Below are 14,525 nucleotides of genomic sequence, written 5' to 3'. Positions count from 1 at the left end.
CCCAGGGACGCCTGGTGGGTCATGTTTGAATGTTGTTGTAGGGTTCTGAAGGGGGCTGACTGCGTATATGTGTGTGTCTTACTGTCATTTTTACTATCTATGTGTGTGTTAACCCCAGCACACCTTTCTGGCCTGGTTGGGTTTGGAATAGTGTAGAACAGAATATCACAGAGTAATGTGATACAGCGAAGCCGGTGCTGTTGATTCAAAGACTTGCCTTTACCTCATTGGTTATGCTAAATTACTGGTAGTAGATACGAACAACCAACTTACCAACATTCATAGAAACAAAAAACCTGCTGTCCTCCTGTAGGAGACGAGGGATGTAGGAACCAATGTTGGCCGGTTAGGTTTCTGCCCGGAAGCATTAACTGACGCTAACGCCGAAGGCTGAATGTTATTACTATTTTGTTGTTGACTATTGGTCGACTTAACATAATGGAATTAAGTTAGTTCCATGAAATCCGTGTGTCCCTTTTAAAGCACCACTGCAGCATTTTCTTTTGAATTGTTAAAGGCTACCTTCTGTGCAAATGATGGCATTGCAGCCCAAATCCATGCGAGCCTATCATGGTTTGAGCCATATTCGGCCAGATGGGCACCGTTTTATTTCATTATAACACTTTGTGCTATTGACTGTGTTTATCAGTGGTCCCCCAACGCATTTGTTAGAAGACAAAGAGGAAATGTTTGAGGTGTTCAGAGTCATAAGGCTACTTGTGGACACATGACATTTTCTGTACTCTCTAGATGTAAAGTAGATGTGGTCACAGAAATCATTCTTCTCTTTACTAATTATTTATGGGACATGCCAACCCTTTACATGTTAACAGGCAGCGTTGCAGTGGTGGCCCTACACGCAGGGAGGGCCCCTGGATAAACCTCAGACCACCAGCCTGCCCCCCTGGAATCATAACTGTTTATCACAGCCCCGACCTCTTCCCTTTAAGACCGGCTGTATGACATTCTGTACACATTCCATTCATTTTATGAATGCAATATTTCAAACATCATGTAATACAGGGACTTCTCATAACATTATGGCAAAATGTTAACCCTGGAAACAACGTGAACCCCACCGGCTCAGGATTGAGGACCTATCACAGCCTTTACTGTGGGTTAGCATCATCAAATGGTAAAGAGACTACTTGTGTGGCACCTTTGTAGTCTTTAGACTGACCACTAAAACAACTTTACAACACAAGCCAGCTCTTGCCCATTCACTGAGGACCACACAACCACCCTGTGTCAGAGGCTACATCCATCACTGTTAGTTCAACATGGGTGAAACTCTGACCCACAGATTGGAACTGGGCAGTCCGAGACTGCAATATCCCGCGACACCCCTAAATTTAAAAAATTTGCCCTGACCTACTTTCATAGGTCAGGGTCATTTAATAAAAGACCAATGATCCATTATGTAACTGGTGCGCTCTATTTTTCATCAGGTTTCAGAGATGTGTACCTGAAAAGGTATGAAAGTAAATGTATGACCTTGACCTAATTTTCATCCCCTTGCCTCGCTGAATATAACGGCTTTTGTTTCGTCTTTCTATCTTGTCCAGTTCCTCAGATACGTGCAAAAATATCTCAGGATAGAAAATATTTCAAACCATAGATCAAAGCACTAGCTTTGATCTATGGTCTTACACTGGCCTTCTACCTCGTCTTTCTATCTTATCCGGTTCCTGAGTGTACAAAAGTTGAAATTTGACCTTGACCTAATTTTCTCAAGGTCAAGGCCATCATCTCACCTTCCTCCCCTCTGCTGCCTGAGTGATCTGCTTTAGTTTCGTCTTTCTGTCTGAACGGTTGTGGAGACGTTTGGTGGACAGATGGACGGACAGACGAACACAGATAATTATAACACATCAACGCTTCGCAGGATGTAACAAGAGACAGTTTGTGATCTACCATGACCAATATAATCACATCATAACCACACAAATGAAGCAACGCAGATGATGGGATGTCACCACTGGCTGATACTGATCACACTCACAAGATCAGCCTCAGAGCAGATAAACACACACTCAAAGCTAATCTGTCGGCTAACATCACAAGATCCAACGGATTTTCTTTGAGCCCCCCCCTGAGCTTTATTTCATTGCAGTGCGGACAGCAACGAAACACAAAATGCTCCTGAGATAATCACTGTGTGTACGGTCACAGTGTCCACCGTCTATGGATTTATTCTGTTCAAATGACAGTAGTCCTGATTCTAAATGTCAGACAGATTAGAGATGAGAGGGCTGGCTCCTTTGCATAAATACTCTGTACAGAATGGACTCATCCAGCTAACATCTTCTAGATTAGGAATAGTAGTTTCAATGCATGCATTCTGTGTTCTGTCAGTCGTGTTGCCGACGAGTCTCCAGCTGGAACAATAACAGAAGGCCTCACGACAACCACAGACCCCCGGATCACCAGCGTGTAACTCACTACAGCCACAATTAGATCTGACTCAGAGGGAGAGCATGGTGGGCGAGACGGATAATATGTCACAGTGACCAGAGGTGTCACTCCCCCCCCCATAGACAAATATCTACAGTGAAGTATGATGTCATTGGCTACATGTCCACTGATTGGTGGAGCAGCGCCATAACAGCAGGATGAAGGACTCACAGGCTCCACATGCACTGAGGGGACAGGGGGGAGACGACTGCAGCGCGTCCTCCATCACAGAAGAACGATGCTGGGATGTGAGTGATTCCTGTTGAACCGTGTTTTCATTCATCTACAACTGTTTGAGGGAAAGAGGACAAAAAGAAACGTCTGCCGTGGTGAATGAGCTGAAACGGTTGGAGCTCAGGCAGCTCAGCGTCTCTGAGGGGCAGGGGAAGACAACAAAAAGGGGGCAGGTTAAATTATCATTCTTTACATGTTAGTCTGACGTTTAAACAACTACATGTCTGTCATAAAAACACAAAAACTATTACCCATGGATGACAGTTTTTCTCTGACATGAATGGACTCTAGAGGGTAAATTACTCAAGAACTGATCAACACCAGAGGGCACTTTGTGTTTTACCTGCAGCCAGGGTTAAGCTCTCCAGCAGGTTGCTGGAGGTCGCTTTCTATTACATTTGACTCGGAGTGAAGCTGGTCGTCTTAGCAATGGTGCAAAAAAAAAAAAAGAAGTTAAAATCTTCCCTTCAACACAATTCAGCACACCTTAAGGCAGCTAAAGTGTTGGTTGATTAAAAATGGCGGGCAGGGATTTGTGCCGTCCTTCTACCATTTGTGCTGGGAATTGGTGATGCAATGATAATTATCACCGACCAATCAGTGGTCTGCTTTGTTTCACATGACCTTTTAGTACATGCACAGTTGCATAATAGAAAAGGTACCAGAAAGGTGGGCACCAGGTAATTACAGCTCATAGAACACCAAAAGGAAGGCAAAGAGTGGAGTCAGCAGATTAGCATAGAGATACTAGAGGGTACTTCTGTAGTTTTTGGGTGTGTACATAATGTAAACACACACACACACACACACACACACACACACACACACACACACACACACACACACACACACACACACACTGCTTCAGGCGTCGCCACTCAGTGAGATATTTCTAGATATTTCTTTATCACCTTTGCTTCATGTCACTACTTATACAGATCTTATACAGTTTGTAAGTTTTGAAATCAGGGAAATCTATCTACATTAAACTGTATACGTATATATCAGAGTCTGTATTTGTCATGCTGACGCACGTTTTCACATGGGACAGTACAAAATACTTCTCTGAAGGGCCCAGTAAGCCAAGTAGATAAATAAGAAAAATAAAAGAAGAAAAACAAGAAGAAAAAGGTAAAATGTCAGATAAATAAGATGAGAAGAACAAGAAAAAAAGTTAAAAATGAAAGATATATAAAGCGTCAAGTATGAAGTGTCTGAACAGCAGTTTATTCACAACGTAGCAGCTTAAGTGAAATGAAAATGAAAATGCATGTAAGAAAATGTAACACCTTGTTTTATTTTATAAAAAGGAGGAAGAAACAAACAAAATATTTCTCTTGTGCACTTCTGTTCAATTTAGCTTCCATAGCACAGCGTAGATCTTTAATTTGTCACACTTCCATCCCATCTATACTAATATCTGCGCTGACGTCAGATTGTCAGGCCACATTGAGATCACGACACACACAGGCGCCGACACGTGAACCCGTCCTCATCAACACTAGCTGACAGCTGTCTGCAGACTCCAGGACAGACGAGACGCCTGGATTAAATCAATATATACACCCAGAAAAGATGCATGCAGATCCTGTCAGCTGTGTTCAGCGTTAGCGAGTGGAAGGAGACACCAGCATCGTCCTGACAAGCAGGACCTTCACTTCACACACATCCGTAAACTGTGCAGCGCTCTCCTCAAACCGCTCAGCAGCTCCGCAGTCAGTCGGTACATGTTTGGGCTTCTTGACGCGTCTGACATGGTGATTTGTCAGGCAAACAAACTCTCAGAAGCAGATGACAAGTGTCTCATCAGCAGTCAGCAAACTGGAGAAAGTGGATGCATCAGATCGGTCGCTGGCGTTATCTCTGTCAGCGTGTCCGTTTCACTAGTCAGGTGATTAGTGGAACGGATGGTAGGAATGTCTCCGCATGGAAAGTTTGTCGTTTTAGTCTGTTTTTGAGTGAGTAAAAAACATAAATCCACGTGTATCACTTTCACCGTGTTGTAAAAGCTTCACAGTTAGGCATGACAAGTACAGGATGACAAAGATTCTGCTGGGAGACGTGAGCAGACTGAGTCTGGAGCCTTTTATGAGTGTGACCTTGCGTTGTACTGCAGGATTTGGCTGCGTGGTGATTGTGAACGTGCTGCGTGGCGACTCTTATCGTTCCTGTCTGTCGGAGACGGGAACGCTCACAGCCTGTGGGGATGACTGCCTGAGAGTCTCTGGAGGAGTCTGCTGTTGGCTCAGGACCTGCAGGTCGGAGGTCACATCCACCACATACCGAGACGACAAGAGACGGGATGGCAGAGGTTATGAAGGTGCAGCCAGACTGGAGGTGTTCATTTACACGACTGCTACTGGACAGCTGATAGGATATACTGGTGAATATCCAGTGATGCTCACTGGGAAATAAGGGTGAAGTGAGAGGTGAAGAGAGAATGAGTCCAGATAAACTGTTGGTGCTGTTGCATTATGGGTAGTGTAGGAACCAAGCTTTTAACAAAGAAGAAGAATGCATGGATAAAAAGGATGATGTGTCTGTTTCTCATCGGAGAGAAGTTTTCTGGGAAGGCTCTACTGGAAGACATTGTGTCTTACATTTTCCCATGCGGACTCCATAAATAGACAAAATATAGTTTGACATAAGTACATATTTATTTTTCTGTATTAACATAAAATATAAAACGTACTCCTCTAACCCCATTCCCCCCTTCTTATTAGAAACAAAGTCTCCCTTAGCCCCGTCTTTCCACTTCATAATTTCACAGTAAAGCCAACTAGCACAATGCTTAGTATCATTCGACGGCCGTCGACATCAAACCAAAGCAAACAGTGGATCAGGAGCCAGATACCTGCTGCAGCTCGTCTTCTTTTAATGAAATTTCCAAGGTGTATTGAAAAGGAAGCACAATGTACATAAACAGAATGATCAGACTAGATTGCTGTCCTGAGCGTTAATTGAACATCTGTAATGAACACATACTTGACCCCTGATAGGATCTCCATACAACTGGATGGAGCATGATCTCAATAGGAGCGATGTTTTTTCTGACACTCCTTCCCATCGCTCCTGGTATGTCAGCCCAACACTTTGAAAATACGATCCTCTGTGCCATGTTGTGCTTGGCCTAAAAGAGAAGCAGCATTCAAGAGACGTTTGGAAGCAACGCTTGATGGATCCTGTGTTCCACACTGTAATGAACAACATTTCAGGAACAAGAAGAAAGCCAAACTCTGAACATTATGTGGAGAGTCTTGTTAATGACAACACTCAGCGTCAGTCTGCCAGTAAATAAAGCACCATTTAAAAATAATTATTCTGCTTATATAGTGCTTTTAGTACATTCTTAGTACACTCCACATGTAGGAGAAATACGCAGAAACATACAAACACTTACGTCCACTCTAGGGATTAAATAAAAAAACAAAACAGTCAGCACCTTAAAACACCTCTGGGTTTGAAACAGGAGTGGGAACTGCTGGGTGTCCGCCAGACCCTCAGAGGAATGGAGGTGAAGGGAGCAGAGAATCAGCTGAGGCTTCTTTACAGGATGTTTTGGACCACTATCATCGTTTTTATCAGCTGGAGGCTGTTTTCGGTAGGATGCTCCAGCCTATTTACCTACCACCCATCCTACAAAAACACTTCATGAGCTGTAAGCATTAGCATATTTTATTTGCAGGTGAGCTTGTTGAATTAATATGTAGCTCATAACAAGCTGGGATAATGCATTTGTCCATATTTGTCTCTTTTGTTAACATTCAGGATCCAGATATGGGCTGTCAACATTTTTTTTGTGTGTGCGGTTCTATGAAAATTTAGTTGACAGACATGCTGAAGTTAACAGTATAGCTACATATCAGACCACCAAACTGTTAGCTGAAAATATCTGAGCAGACTCATCAAGCTGTAAAATCCTACAGCTGGAAATATATTTCAAAAAGCATTTCATTGCTGGATTTATAATAATAATAATATTAATTTAAATTTTGGATTGGGTAATACTAATAATAAAATAATAATAATAATAAAATAATAATAATAATAAAATAATATGAACTAAAATGTTTTGAGTAATAATAATATAATAAAATAACAATAATATTGATGATGATGATAATTATGATTATTATTATTATTACTATACCAACTGCTTCACTCAAATCAACTTGTTTTGATATTTCTAGTCATTTTAAATGATATTTGCTTTTTTTCTGTGCTTTGTAGAGCAGCTTCAGAGGACAGCATTCACTCATTCATTCACTTTCCATGCAGTGACCAAATATTACCAGAAAAGGTTCTCAGAGTTGGGTTGCTCTATGTACCGAGGCCTCCGTTTGATAAAACTCACTGTACGTTGTGGCATCTCTTAAAATGCCAAACTTGAAGAATGTTGCTGTAAACGCCTTGATGGACATCTAGCTTGTTCTCTCATGGTCCAGTTCTCTGTTCCTGCCTCGTCTCCATCTGCAACACCAACATCTGAACCTAAACGTCCACGAGTCCAACACCTGTTAAAAGTTTGGCTCTGACAAAAAAAAAACCTGAAATTCAAAATGAACAACACCTTGAAAGCACTACGTCATGAGTTCTGTCAAGGCCACAATGAGTGAAGAGGAGAACTCTGCGCTCCAACAGGCCCACATACTGAGAGGGAAGTCATAAAACAAATGGTGTTATAATTTATGAGACAGTTGTTGTTTGCGTGGAGATTCTGTCCTGTCCATCACTGCACTTATCTGCTCATAGGCCGGTGCTGTTTGGTACATTGTGCTCCCCCAGTACAGCCCAGTATTTGTTTCTATCATCTGCAGCGTGGTCTAATCACAACCAGGTGCCTCCCATTCAAATTAACATATGGTTCTAACTTTCCCCCTATTTTGACAAATGCATACCTGCTTTGCTGACTAGTAAAGCCATAAAATGAATTCTTCTTTTTAATGATTCACAGCACACAAGGGTGTTTGAGAAGAGAAGAAAGAGCTGAGCTGAGAAGTGTTTTCACGTTACCCTCCTCACTGGTACCATGCACCCAAGTCCAGTCCAACAGGGCCTGTTGGACCGCTGCCCCCTTCAGCTCCGTTTACCCTCTGGTTGGACTGACTGTTTGTATCTGAAGAGAGCAGTAACCCAGAAGTGTGATGTTTTCATCATCTGCCACTGCTGCTAAACAAGAAACGCTCCAGGATGAGACCGACGTGATGTTAGACCACGGCTCTGCACAAAACAGATGCAGGCAAGCAGAGGGGTACACCCCGGATGAGGCGCCACCTCATCGTAGGACCACATGAAAGCAACCATGTATCGTCAGAGACGTCTATGGACACTTCTGTGCAACAAGCTGCATGAGCGATGAGCCTAAATAAACGTGTTGTGTTCCATGGATTAATGCGGTGGTTCTAATGTGAAAGCTGTTGAATGCACACCTGTGCTTCCTGATGGGGGCTGATATAGGACTAACTCAAATGTTTGTTTTTTATTCTTCATTCACTGATCCCACTGATTAAACTGATGCCATTATAAAGAGTAGATTAGCAGGAATTGATCGATTATCAATGTTGGTCTGTGGTTTAAAAAGGTTAGCCTAGACTAAAGAAACACAGAAGCTGGGAATCATTTGACAAGAACATTTGTGGCTGATTTAAGCAGAAAATGAAAGTGGCCCTGATGACAGACTGTTAACAAGGCAGTCAGAGACTCCAACATCCCGTGACACCCCTGAATTCATCATTTCACCCTGACCGACACATTTTTGTGCCTCTGGCTTCCTGAAAATGTTGCTTTTTGTTTAGTGATTATATCTCATCAGGTTTCAGAGACGTGTACCTGAAAAAGTCGACAGTGCACCATCATTACTCGCGGTTAATGCGCTCCAGGAACCACACGCGATCACGAATTCCACGACAGAGCGACAAACTTTATTATTTAAACGTTTATGAACAGATTGATATTAAACCACCTTCCATCTGTATCATTAAAGCACTTTTGTGTCTCACGGAAGTCCGACACTCACGGAACGTAGCGCATTTTCGGATGCCGTCAGCCAATAGAACGCGTGTACAATATCACGTGACTGCCTACCAAAAATCTGCGATGAGTATAAAAGTTGAAATTTGACCTTGACCTAGTTTTCTCAAAGTCAAGGTCATCATCTCATTTTCATCCCCTTTGCTGCCTGAGTAATTTCCCAAATTCACAAATGTCCCCGCTGTGGGACAATAAAGGCTTATCTTATCTTATCTTATCTTATCTTAATGTGCTTTTTGTTTCATCTTTCTATCTGCGACGGTTGTGAAGATATTTGGTGGACTAACGGACGGACGAACACACCAACACTGACATTACAACACATCTCCTCTTCAGGGGATGTAATGACGGGACAGACTATTAAAGATGCTTACCTCAAAGTAACAATGGAGATAAAAAGGTAAGGAAACATTATGAGTAAAGAATGTTTTGCTCCAATGGGAGACTTTGGTACCAACCCTGATTCACATGACCGCCCTGGACGGGATCGATATCAGAGAACGATCCTCTGCTGTCTTTTCACGCTTCCTTTCCTTCGGCTTTGGAATGCATCTGAGCCGTGAGTCGGATCAGAGCTGTATATTGTGTTACTGTTTTCATTTCTACCAGGAGGATTTCTCGCCTTGGTAAAAATTCACCACCCAAAGCTCTTGTATCCACAATACAACACCTGGAAAAAGAAAGTCTTCATTAATCTGTGCAGCCCCTAAGAGTCTGTGGTTTTAAGCACTCCCGTTTCCAAACCACATGTGAGGCGGCACAGCGGCTGGTCGACAGAGCCTTTGTTTAATAACTCTGGGTTATTTTCAGGTCATTGTGGGCGAGTGGGTTCTTAATTGAATTTCTAAGCGTTTTGTTTAATATGCCACCGTTAAAGGGCTCTAAAAATAACCCGCTGGATGCAATGACCTAATCTTTTCCGGAGTTTTGGAGAGATAGGTAATCCTGGACGGCCTCTATCTCTGTGACTAACAGCTGATGAATGAATCATCACGGATAGATTAGATCACTGTCAGTGTTCTGAAGTGTGCTGCTTCATGTGGTCCTGATGCCGCTGAGGATGAGGTCCATATGATAAACTGTATGGATGATCTGTGCTTTTAAAGCCTGGACAGTAACTATGGCTGATCGCCGCGGTGACAGATGATGGAGGACACTCCTAAACTCTGTCTTTGTGAGGAGTGAAAAAAAAAAAGAAGAAAACTTTGAATAGGAGCTGCTGAAGTAAGCCCCATAATTCCAACTAAATTACATTTGTCGCTGCTCATATCCACATATTAGTGACAATCACGGAAACTTTTACCAGCTGCCCTGCTGAGTTTCTTGTTTCTACTGGTCAGTAGCTTCAGATCCCCAAATCTTTTTCAGAATAATACAAAACCATGAAATGAAAATAACATCTTTTCTCCCTTTAGAAACGGTCCAAAGTGAGTCAGTTGTTGAGATTACACAACGTCGTTTCTCCTGTATAAATAAGGAGCACTAATTCATTCAAGACATAATCATGTTAATGCCATGAAAGATACACAAATGCACCACTATGATAATTTGTTAATACAACAGATTATACAAAACCTTTATCAGCGATTACATCAACATTCTGACATTTTCTGATCAGAGCAAAGACATTAACCATCATCCATACATGACATCGAACTTGACTGGGCTACAAATGCTAATTAGCTGCCTCTGCTTCTTCACTTATTAGATATTACTCACTATACAGTATATCTGAAGCTGAATACATACTCAGATTCACATGATCAATCAATCAGATAGATAGATAGATATAGATAAATTGTGAAATTCAGACTCAAATTTAAATGTTTTTTCCTCTTCTTCGTTATAAAGTTGTCACACAAGCGTTTCATTTTTCATTGTTTGCATCATATTTTTTGCTCATTTTCACTACTCGTTGCATTATGTGATACTTTTTCCCTCACAGTGTGCATAATTTAGTGGTTCCCAAAAATTCATGTACTATTGATCAAGTATACATTAGTTAAGTACATATTAGAAAGCTTGTATACTGGTGATGTGTGCTAAGTAGCTAAGCTAACATGCCATTTTTCGTCATTGTTGAGGGAACAAATCTGTCTCTGTATTATTGACTAGATTAGAGGTTCTCATGGTTTCAGGATGTAAAATGTGATAGTTTCCTCAGTAGGTCACATCCATCCAGTAACACAGTGACAAACCATTGATAACTGATCATGTTGTTGCCTCTTGTTTACAGATTCATCAACTTTATTATTACATTAGTCCCAGCAGATCCATCGACCACCACCACCACCAGGGTCTGGACTCTCTGCAGGGATTCATTCCAATATGATCTTTGATCTCGATCTCTCTGAAGAGTCAAAGCAGCAAAGACTTTCTGACTAATGATCCGATGTGATAAATAATCATGTGCTGAAACAATGAGTGTCATCTTAGTTCATTTAGAAATCCATCTGCTCACACCCAAATAGCTAATGCTACACAGTGAAGCTGCCAGGGAGGAGCGGGCGTCCCACAGGCAGTCGTTTGGTCATTTAGGATCACAGACACAGAGATATGTTCTCAACGGTGACCTCATATTCTTAATTACTTGCTAGTGATCGAGGGCAGAAGCAGAACACACACACAGACCTGCAGATCTATCAACATAAAATCCAACATGACCACCTTTTACTTCCCAAGAATACCAACTAAGAGTTGGTCGTACTCCACACAAGGGCCTGTCATCTCTCCGCTCTGCAACAGCCGTGGTCTGTATTTATGTTAGCTGCAAAGCAATTTTAACTGTACATTCCTGATAGGTGAACAACACTTGGCCCAGGCAGGCGAATATTTCAAAGCTTACAACTTTAAAAAAAAAAAAAAGAAAGAAAGAAAGAAAGAAAAAGCAGCAATCAATGTTCAGTTAACAGAGAACTTGGCATGAAGAGGTGCATGGCATTTTTGCAACAAAGGTAACAGAGATTTATTTGTGTCTGAGCTCACCGATCCCCGCATAGCTTTCAATAAGTAGTAGAAGTAAATATGAAACCAATTACAAACTTGGGTCGGCACTACAAACGGTCCCTGGCTTTCTGTTTTTTGAAACCATCCCATTGAATACTAATATTTATGTCTCTCTTCCCATTTCTCATCACGTCACACAGACTGGATTGATAAATAATAAATGTGTTTACTGCTTGCGTGGACTGAGGTAATATTTGCCCTCACAAATGTTCTATCCATCAACTGATTCCCGACTTGGGGCCTGTTTCTCTGGTTTTCTCTTGGATGATGAATGAACATGTAGGTAATTTCACGGATCAATTAGGAGCTAAAAACAACACGAGGGAAAATACAATCGGCACACGTTCCACCTGCTGCTAATGCAAAAAAAAAAAAAGAAAAGAAAAAAATAAGGAGATTGAGGTTTTATGCTGATTATAGCAAAGATAAAATGCCTGGCTGGTCTTTTTTGTCTCTGTATTTACAGAACAGGCTGTGCTTTTCATGTCTGGAGTAATATCTGGTCATTATATTCATTTAAAATCTATTTCCCAGTGAACCAAAAGTTCAAATTCTATCCAAAGACACGGAATTAAAGCTGTTGCACAATGCATGATTGTCTATAATATGAAAACTAAAGTAAATTTACTGTCATGTAAATGCATCAGTCATCAGCGTGTGCACAAACACACAAGCGTACAACAAGATGTTTGTGCTGCAGGTGTTGCTGCCAAGCAGCCCTGGTACCCACCCAGACCTCTCAGCTGTCGAACCAAAGGGGGTTCTCCCAGACGTGTCTCACATGAATCTGTTCTCATGTCAAAACCTGCTGAAGAATTACAGTGGTGTTGGACCGCCGTCAACTGAGAAACTAAAACGCAACCCAATCAGCATTTCTGACGTGAGGCCAGTCACGTCTGATTGCGTGTTGTCAGAGACGCGTTCATGAGGAGCAGCGACTGCTTCAGTGTCTGCCTGTCTGTTCCCAGGATGCAATAAAGATGGATTAGTATTTGAAGCAGTACCTCCAGATACCAGTTAAATCCGTTCCGTGACTGACCTCCAAAGTCAAGCAACATCTCCTCATTTAAAATAACTAAAACCATTTTTATCTATTTAGCCTTGTAAAAACTCCAAAACCCCTCAATTGTGATTTTTTTTAAACCAACCAATAGACATGCATTCTCTTCCCTTTTTTAATGTCAACTAAATCAACTGCTATAAATCAAGTATGTAAGCATAGGTCAAAAGGGTCGTTCATCTGGAGCACCACTGAGAGAAAACATCACGATGATGAGACACCAGCTCTCTGCCTTCACTGACAAACTCCAACTCCTCAGCATCTTCATCACACCCAAATGGTCCCACAAACACATTGAACTCTGAAGGTTCTGCTGTCATTGAAAACCAGGGCTTTGGACCGGTTCATGCAACGGAAACAAAGACCAGAAACTTTTTGTACTTTGCCAAGAACAGAAACGAAACGAAAAAGTCCACATGTTTTAATGTTCTTGAACAGAATTGGTTATTCATAATAATTGTAACTGGTTATATGTGAATATCTGACCTCATGTTTCACTTCCTGTCATTCACTCAAGTCACTCAGGAACGTCAATTCATGGGTGGAACGTAAGACGTATATATATATATATATATATATATATAATATTAAATATAACAATGCTGAGATTAACCTATTAAATATGCCCCTGGGGTAAAAGTGCAAAACAAACACTGGGTTGTTAAAATCTTAAATTCCACCATGAAATCCTCTGCTCTAAGTTATGGAACTAACTGCGTAAAACTTCACCCCTTATTTCTTCACTTTTACAAGCCTTATTTTAAACGGATCAGTGTTATTATGATTGTGTTAAATATGTTTTGCTATTTCTATTTTTTTTAATGGTACAAATTTTCAAAGATGATTGCTTTTAAAAACATCTTTGTCTTGTATATTTGGTCACTCTTGAGTCAAGCGTTGTTATTATCATCTTCATCAAATTCTACAAAAAGAGTTACTGACGTTTGTGATGTGGCGAGGGACGTGTTGTCTCTAAAGGAGAATCTGGTACTTTATTTCCCAGAGCAAAGGAGTTTAAATTGTTTGATATTTCATCACAAAAATATACTAGCTAAAAATGGAAGTGAACAAAACTGAAGAGAAGAGAACAAAATTTAAAAAAAAAAACCATTACTGAAAGTGGGAAAGGTTGTGGTTTTTCAAAATAAGACTTCTCCCCCGTTCTGTTTTTCAGTTTAGAATGAATCGTGTTGGACAAGCCTGCGTATCTCACACAGCAGGATTTTAACGTAAACCTGAACCCTTGTGCTTCAGGACAGGGTTTGTCCCCTGGACTCACAACCAGTAAATGTGGAAAGTGTCAGAGAGAATCTTATCTCTGGGTTGTGTTTGGGGTCGTCTTTGGCAGGAGAACGAGGAGCCGCCGACCGGACTCCTCACTCATCTGGTTATTCCTGTCCCTGACATCTACAGCATCATTTGAAAAATAAGGGGAATAAATAAATGAATGGCTGAAATGAGAGTCCAGTTTGTGTTCCTCTGTCTCCTCTCACTCCCTCACCACACATGACATCATGGAAAACTCTGAAACACGGAGGGAAATACTGCGTCGCTCTCACTATTCTGAGAGTCTTCAGGGATACATGGGTCTAAAAATACCGATTCAAATCACAGGATTCCTCGGATACTTTCACCTTCAGTCCAGTGATGCGAGGGGAGTTTAAGCCTGGTTGATTTGGGCTGTGAAGCTGAAAAGCAGCAGAGATGTTTCAAGATGGATTAATCATCAGATGGATTCAAT

The 14,525-nt window shown here is 41.4% G+C and overlaps 1 protein-coding gene across 6 annotated transcripts in view; it reads right to left on the bottom strand.

The window, feature by feature from the left end:
- myocd (myocardin) overlaps positions 1-14,525 on the bottom strand; it is a 102,251-nt gene that overhangs the window by 32,681 nt on the left and 55,045 nt on the right. The gene's annotated exons all lie outside the window — the stretch shown is intronic.

This window comes from Antennarius striatus, chromosome 21, assembly GCF_040054535.1.
Source record: "Antennarius striatus isolate MH-2024 chromosome 21, ASM4005453v1, whole genome shotgun sequence".
NCBI classification, from domain to species: Eukaryota; Metazoa; Chordata; class Actinopteri; order Lophiiformes; family Antennariidae; genus Antennarius; species Antennarius striatus.
Note: the sequence above shows the minus strand (reverse complement) of the source record. Positions and strands in the feature narration are given on the sequence as shown.